Here is a 7,591-nt window from a genome sequence, read left to right on the forward strand (position 1 = left end):
ACAGTGGATTAGGGTACCTTTCCCCCCACATACTTGAGAGCATTTGTTGTTTGTTGATTTCTGTATGGCTCTGGCTAATACTTCCAGGACTATATTGAATATCAATGGTGAGAGTGGGCATCCTTGTCTGGTACTGGATCTCAGTGGGAATGCTTCTAACTTTTCCCCATTCAATAGGATGCTGGCCATGGGTTTGTCATATATATTGTCTTGATTGTGTTGAGGAATGTTCCTTCTATACCCAATTTGCTTAGAGTTTTCATCATGAATGGGTGTTATATTTTATCAAATGATTTCTCTGCATCTATTGATATAATCATATGGTTTTTGTTCTTCAGTTTGTTCATGTGAGGTATTACATTGATTTGTGAATGTTGAACCATCCCTGCATACCAGGGATAAAGCCTACTTGGTCCGGGTGGATGAACCTTCTGGTATGTTGTTGGATTCGACTAGCTAAAATTTTGTAGAGGATTTTTGCATCTATGTTCATCAGAGAAATTGGTCTGTAATTCTCTTTCTCTATTGTATTTTTTGCAGGTTTAGGAATTAAGGTGATGCTGGCTTCATAGAAAGAATTTGGGAGGATTCCTTCCTTTCAATTCTTTGAATAACTTGAGAAGAATTGAAGTTAGCTCTTCCTTAAATGTATTGTAAGATTCAGCACTAAAGCCATCCAGTCCTGGGCTTTTCTTTGTGGGCAGGGCCTTTATTACTGATTCAATTTCTGACATTTATGGGTCTGTTTAGGTTTTCTATGTCTTTATGCTCAATTTAGGTAGGTTGTATGTGTCCAGGAATCTCTCCATTTCTTCTAGGTTTCCCAGTTTGCTAGCATACAAGTCTTTGTAGCAATTTCTGCTGATTCTTTTTATTTCTGTGATCTCTGTTGTTACAGTCCTTTTTCATCACTAATTCTATTGATTTGGGTCTTCTCTCCTTTTTTTGTTTAGTTGGGCCAATGGTGTGTCAATTTTGTATATTTTTTTTCAAAAAATGAGCTCTTTGTTTTGCTGATCTTTTGTATTTTTTTTTATTCAATTTTGTTGATTTCCTCTCTAATTATTTCTTTTCTCCTCCTAGTTTTGGGTTTGGGATGTTGTCATTTTTCTAGAGCCTTGAGATGCATTGATAGCTCATTATTTGGTGCTTTTCCAATTTTGATGTAGGCACTAATTGCTATAAACTCTCCTCTTACCACTGCTTTTGCTGTATCCCATAAGTTCTGATATGTTATACTGTCATCTTCATTTGTTTCCAAAAATTTTTTGGTTTCTCCTATTACCCACTGTTCATTCAGGAGCATGTTGTTCAGTCTCCATGTGTTTCCTATGTTCTAGAGTTTCCTGAGTTGCTGATTTCCAGCTTCATTGCATTGTGGTCTAAGATGCATGGTATGATTCGATTTTTTTCTAATTTGCTGAGACTTGCTTTATGGACTAGCATGTGTTCAATCCTAGAGAATGTTCCATGCACTGCTGAGAAGAATGTGCATTCTGAAACTGTAGGATGAAAAGCTCCGTAGATATCTGTTAGGTCCATTTGGTCTCTTTTAACAGTTTTTGTGTTAAATTCTATTTTGTCTGATATTAGAATGGCTACACCAGCTCCTTTTTTAGTTTCTGTTGGGGGAATATCTTTTTCCATCCTTTCACTTTAGGTCTGCATGCATAGTTGTTGGTGAGATGTGTTTCTTGTAGGCAACAAATAGATGAGTTTTGTTTTTTTAATCCATTCAGCCAGTCTATATCTTTTAACTGGAGAGTTGAGACCATTTACATTCAAGGATAACTATTGATAAGTAATGACATTGCCCTGCCATTTTTCCAAAAATATTCTTATTTTTTACTTTGAATTTCCTTTGAACTTCTACTGAGAGATCTTCTTCCTTTACCTTCTTTTGTAGTGATGACCATGTTTCTGTGTGCAACACATCCTTAAGCTTCTTTTGTGGGGCTGAATGGGTGGTGACAAATTCTTTCAATTTCTGTTTGTTATGGAAAGTCTTTATTTCATCTCCATTCATAAATGAGAACTTTGCAAGGTGTCGTTTTCTGGGGTGGCAGTTCTTTTCTTTTAAGACTTGGAATATATCTCATCATTTTCTCTTAGCCTGTAGGGTTTCTGATGAGAAGTCCACTGTGAGACAAATTGGAGATCCTCTGAAAGTAATCCGGTGTTTCTCTTGTGCATAGTTTAGAATCTTCTTTATGTTTTACTGTTGTGAGTTTAATTACAATGGGTCATTGTGAAGATCCTTTCTGGTCATGTCTATTAGGAGTTCTATGTGCTTCCTGTAATTAGATGTCCCTTTCTTTCTCTAAATTAGGGAAGTTTTCTGTTATTACTTCACTAAAAAGGCTTTCTAATCCTTTCTCCCCTTCCACGCCTTCAGGAACTCCTAGAACCCATATGTTGGGTCATTTGATAGTATCCTGTAAATTTCCAACAGTGTTTTTTAGTTTTCTAATTTCCTCTTCTTGTCTTTGGTTTGACTGTATAATTTCCTATGCTTTGTCTTCTAAGTCCAATATTCTTCTGCTTCACACATTCTGTTGTTAAGGCTTTCCACTGGATTTTTTATTTGTTCTATTGACTTCTTCATTTCATGTTGATTTCTCTTTAAGATCTTGGCTGGTGCTGCGGCTCACTAGGCTAATCCTCTGCCTATGGCGCCGGCACACCAGGTTCTAGTCCCATTCAGGGCGCCGGATTCTGTCCTGGTTGCTCCTCTTCCAGTCCAGCTCTCTGCTGTGGCCCAGAAGTGCAGTGGAGGATGGCCCTAGTCCTTGAGCCCTGCACCTGCATGGGAGACCAGGAGAAGCACATGGCTCCTGGCTTCAGATCAGCGCGGTGTGCCGCAGTAGCCATTGGGGGGGGGGGGTGAACCAACGGCAAAGGAAAACCTTTCTCTCTGTCTCTCTTTCACTGTCCACTCTGTCTGTCAAAAAAAAAAAATCTAAATTTCATGGGAGGAATTTTCTTCCATGTCCTGTATGGATTTCAGTAGTTCATGCATTTGCTTCTGATTACTTCTATGTAATCTTTTTTTTTTTTTTTTTTTTTTGACAGGCAGAGTGGATAGTGAGAGAGAGAGACAGAGAGAAAGGTCTTCCTTTTTGCCGTTGGTTCAACCTCCAATGGCCACCGTGGCCGGCGTACGGCGCTGATCCGAAGCCAGGAGCCAAGTGCTTCTCCTGGTCTCCCATGCAGGTGCAGGGCCCAAGGACTTGGGCCATCCTCCACTGCCTTCCCAGGCCATAGCAGAGAGCTGGCCTGGAAGAGGGGCAATCGGGATAGAATCTGGCGCCCTGTCCGGGACTAGAACCCGGTGTGCCGGTGCCACAAGGCGGAGGATTAGCCTGTTAAGCCACGGCGCCGGCACTTCAATGTAATCTTATGATCAATTTTTTGAATTCTATTTCTTGCATTTCTTCCATCTCACTATCTTCACATTCTAGTATTGAAGTGTTTTGTTCTTTTGGGGGTGTCATGTTGTCTTCTTTACTGCTTCTTGAATTGGTACATTTGTTGTTTGGCATTTGTGGAGATACTTGTTGGCTTCTACTTTGTTTTTTCGGTGTAGGGACTTTTATCTTTGTACCATGCCTCTGTAAATAAATGGAGTATCTGCTTTCAGTGAATATCTAGAGGTTTATAGTGGGTGTGGACAGGGAGTTCTGTTCAGTTCTCTGGGGTGAAGAGTGTGTCTAAGATGACACACCCAATTTTGGCATGGTGAATCTCCTCTTTTTTTATTTTTCAATCAGAAGGGAAGTTTATCTGCTCAGCTGAGCTCCTCTCCTCAAAGGAGACCAGTGCCTGAGCGCTAGCCCCAGTGGGTATAATATTCATCCACTCTGCCCCAAGAACCACACAAAGGACCTGTGCAGTCCTCAGTATAAGTTCAGATTCCCCAGCAATGTCCCTAACCAGGTAATCTGATGCCCTTGGCATATGGAGTCTCCCACAGTGACTGCCCAATGTCCCAGCCACACTGTGAGCCCTCACACAGAGCCTCATTTTTTTCCAGTCCTGACACAGAAGCCTCCCACAGTCACAAACTCCCAGCCCCATGTTTGTTCTCCCCACCAGAGTCAGGAGTCTCCACTTGGCTGGTCGCTGGGCATGAACATAAGCTGGCACAGCTGTTACGTATGTCCAAAATGGCACCTGATCTATTGGCTTGTTACAGGACGCTGTTGTAAAGTGATCAGGGAGAGAGCAATGTGTCCCTTTTTTTTTTTTCCTTCTCTAGTTTGCAGGTACACTATCCCACCCCCGCCCCAGGCTCCAAGCCGGGTTCCCTCTAGGTTCTTCTTGTAGCTTTAGCACCGGGGGCTTGGACTACTGCAGTCTGGTCTCACCTCACTGTCCAACACTGGCGCGTAGGCTCTCAGCTGCTGGAATCCTGATTTGTGGGAGTCCATTCCTTCCATATAGTTCCACTGTGTCCCTCTAATTTCTATAGAGTTCCCTCTGCCATTTTCTCCCTAACTCTTCCCTGAAACTGCACTCTCTCTACTTTTTTTAAAACTATCTTTGCCTGACTAGAGCAGTAAGCTCCCTCCCTACTCCGCCATCTTGGAACCTACACAGGGACAGTTCCTATTGACTGCTTCACACACACACATACACACACACACACGTGCTCTGACCATCTTTCTCATTCTTTGCATGTCTCATAATTTTTGGTTGGAACTGGGCATCTATAATAATACAACATGGCAGTACTTGAAATTGGATTCTTTCTCTTCCCAGGGTATGTTGTTGTTACTGCTGTTTGTTCAGTGGCTTTCTTAAACTAACTTTGTAGACTACGTCTGTATTTTTTTTGTATGTTTGGCATTGCCCAATTAGCTTACACAGAGTTCCTCAAATTCCTGAAACCAATCAATCTCTTGGCCTTTGCAGAGGGACTCTGTGCATGTGGGGGCCTGCCTTCAACACACAGGCAGGCATCAGATGACTGCTTTAGCCTTATTTGATGCTTGTAAAGAACCTCAAAGTCTGCCAGAGTAAGAGCTTAGGAACTTCTCGGGTGCTTCAGAACAACCCAATGTATGCAAACCATTGCCAGAGGCAGAAGGTGCAATGAAACTGAAGGAAGAGGACAAACTCAAGCTTACACAGAGTGTACTTCACTGCAGCAACTTAAGAACAGTGTGGTCTCAGGAAGTCTCAGAGCACACAGATCGGAGCACACCCCGGCGGTAGCGAGGGGTTTCCAGAATGAGCTAGACAAAGACGGCCTCCAGCTAACCCAAATGCACCTGGACTTTCTCAAGAAATATAAACATTCCAGCATGAGATAAGACACATTCCAGGGTCTGGCCTGGCAAGACAATCCTGGCAGGTTATCCTAATGACTTTGTTTATCCCACAATGTTTGGGATGACGGTCAGGGTTACCCAAAGGGCAAGCTGGTGGTTACAGCTAAGATGGTTATAATCATGTAGAGTTGAGTTCCCACATCAGGTCTTCTCTGGGCAAGTGAACAGCCTTGCATAGGCACGTGCCCTTGCAGATTCTGAGGAACGTGACAGAGCTTTTCAAAGCTCCCTGTGGACATCTTACATCCCAGCTTTTCCTTCCGTGTGCTTTGGTCAGTTTTTTTTTTTTTTTTTTTTTTACAGGCAGAGTGGATAGTAGGAGAGAGAGAGAGACAGAGAGAAAGGTCTTCCTTTTTTCTTGCCGTTGGTTCACCCTCCAATGGCCGCTGCGGCTGGCACATCTCGCTAATCCGAAGCCAGGAGCCAGGTGCTTCTCCTGGTCTCCAATGCGGGTGCAGGGCCCAAGCACTTGGGCCATCCTCCACTGCCTTCCCGGGCCATAGCAGAGAGCTGGCCTGGAAGAGGGGCAACCGGGATAGAATCCAGCGCCCCAAGCGGGACTAGAACCCGGTGTGCCAGCGCCGCAAGGTGGAGGATTAGCCTGTTAAGCCACGGCGCCGGCCATGGTCAGCTTCTTGTTTACTCTACTTGTTATTTCTACCATAACAAGCTGCAATGTTAAATAATTGTCACTACTCACTTTTGACAAATGCCCTAAGTGAAAATACTTTTTCACTAAGTCCTGATTCCGTTCACATAAAGAGAAGCCCTGTGCACATACGTCAAACGACAGTCCTCTGGCAATGGTGCTTTGGAGAGTTCCAAACCCATTCTGTTCCCCCCTCCCCAGTAGCTGCTCTGTTTCTGTTTGCTTTGATACAGGGCTGCTGGTTTTTAAGACTACTATGAACCTGAGGAGACAAAGATGGGAACAGAACAAGTTCAAATGCCACAAAAATCATGGTTCTTACCAAGATTCAGCCAGTTTCATGAATAAATGCTCCAGGGTTGCTTTAAGCCTATAGTTAATGTATGGAGTCCTGAGAACCCTGATTTTACAATTTTTACCACTGTTATTGCTGTAACTGAGGAGCACCTGTTCAGAGAGAGACCCTTATTCTGCCATTCCCACTGATGCTGTTCCAGAACCTCAGGAAAACATACCCAGTGCTTTGGATGGCTTTGGGTTTATTAAAATTCTAGAGATGAGAGGCAGGCGTTCAGCCTAGTGGTTAAGCCGGTTAGGACACTAATACCCTATTACAGCACCTGGGTTAGAGTCCCAGGTCCACTTCCCATTCCAGCTGAATGCTAATGCACACTCTGGGAGGCAGCAGGTGAGGGCTCAAGTTCTGGGGTCCCTGCCACCCATGTAGGAGACCCAGATTGAGTTTCTGGCTCCTGACTTAAGCCTGGCTCAGCCCCAACCATTGCAGGCATTTGGGGCGTGAAGGAGCAGATAGCACCTTTCTCTGTCTGTCCCTTTCTGTCTCTCTCTCTCTCTCCTACACAAATTTTTTTTTAAAAAAATCTAGAGAAGAACATGCAATTGTCTCCTGGCCTTTTGGCAAAGATCAAGTGAAAAAATATAAGTCTTTTCTCATCTTTCTACTATCATTAGTGTCTTATTATTGCAGCTGTGTGTTCTGCACTAGAGAGCCCTGGATATTAGTTTGACAAGTTTCCCACATTTCATAATGTACTCCATTTATTATTTGGAAACCGACATACCCTCTAATCATCTCTTCAAATAGGAAAATCGGTCTGGTTGTGCCAGATCGAGAGAAAGTTCAGACATTCTAAATTCACGTTGCCATGCTTTAGATGTGGTTTGTTGACACCAGCAGTCATGGTGAAATCTGATTGCTGATTGGAAGGTGTTGTAAGGTCAGGCCTTTGGAGGCAGTGAGGTGATGGGGGCTCTATGCTCATAAGAGGGTTGTCTTTCTTGAAATACTGAGTTTGTTCTTGGGAGAGTGGGCTGTGATAGAGTGGGCCCAGCATTCTCGCACCTGCTATCAACGTGTGATGCCAAGTGCCATGTTGTGAGGCAAGACAAAGCCCAGCTGACGTGGCCGTCCACTCTGAGAAGGTCCATGCACATCTTTTCTTCATAAATCACTCAGCCTCAGGTCCTCTTTGATAGCAACAGAAAGTAAACTGAGACACACACGATTCAAATCTCTAAGTCTGTTTTCCTATGTGCAAATAACTTCCACTCCCTGGAACCATTGGAGTAACTTTGTAGGAGCCACACA

Source organism: Lepus europaeus, chromosome 22 (genome assembly GCF_033115175.1).
Source record: "Lepus europaeus isolate LE1 chromosome 22, mLepTim1.pri, whole genome shotgun sequence".
Lineage (NCBI taxonomy): Eukaryota > Metazoa > Chordata > Mammalia > Lagomorpha > Leporidae > Lepus > Lepus europaeus.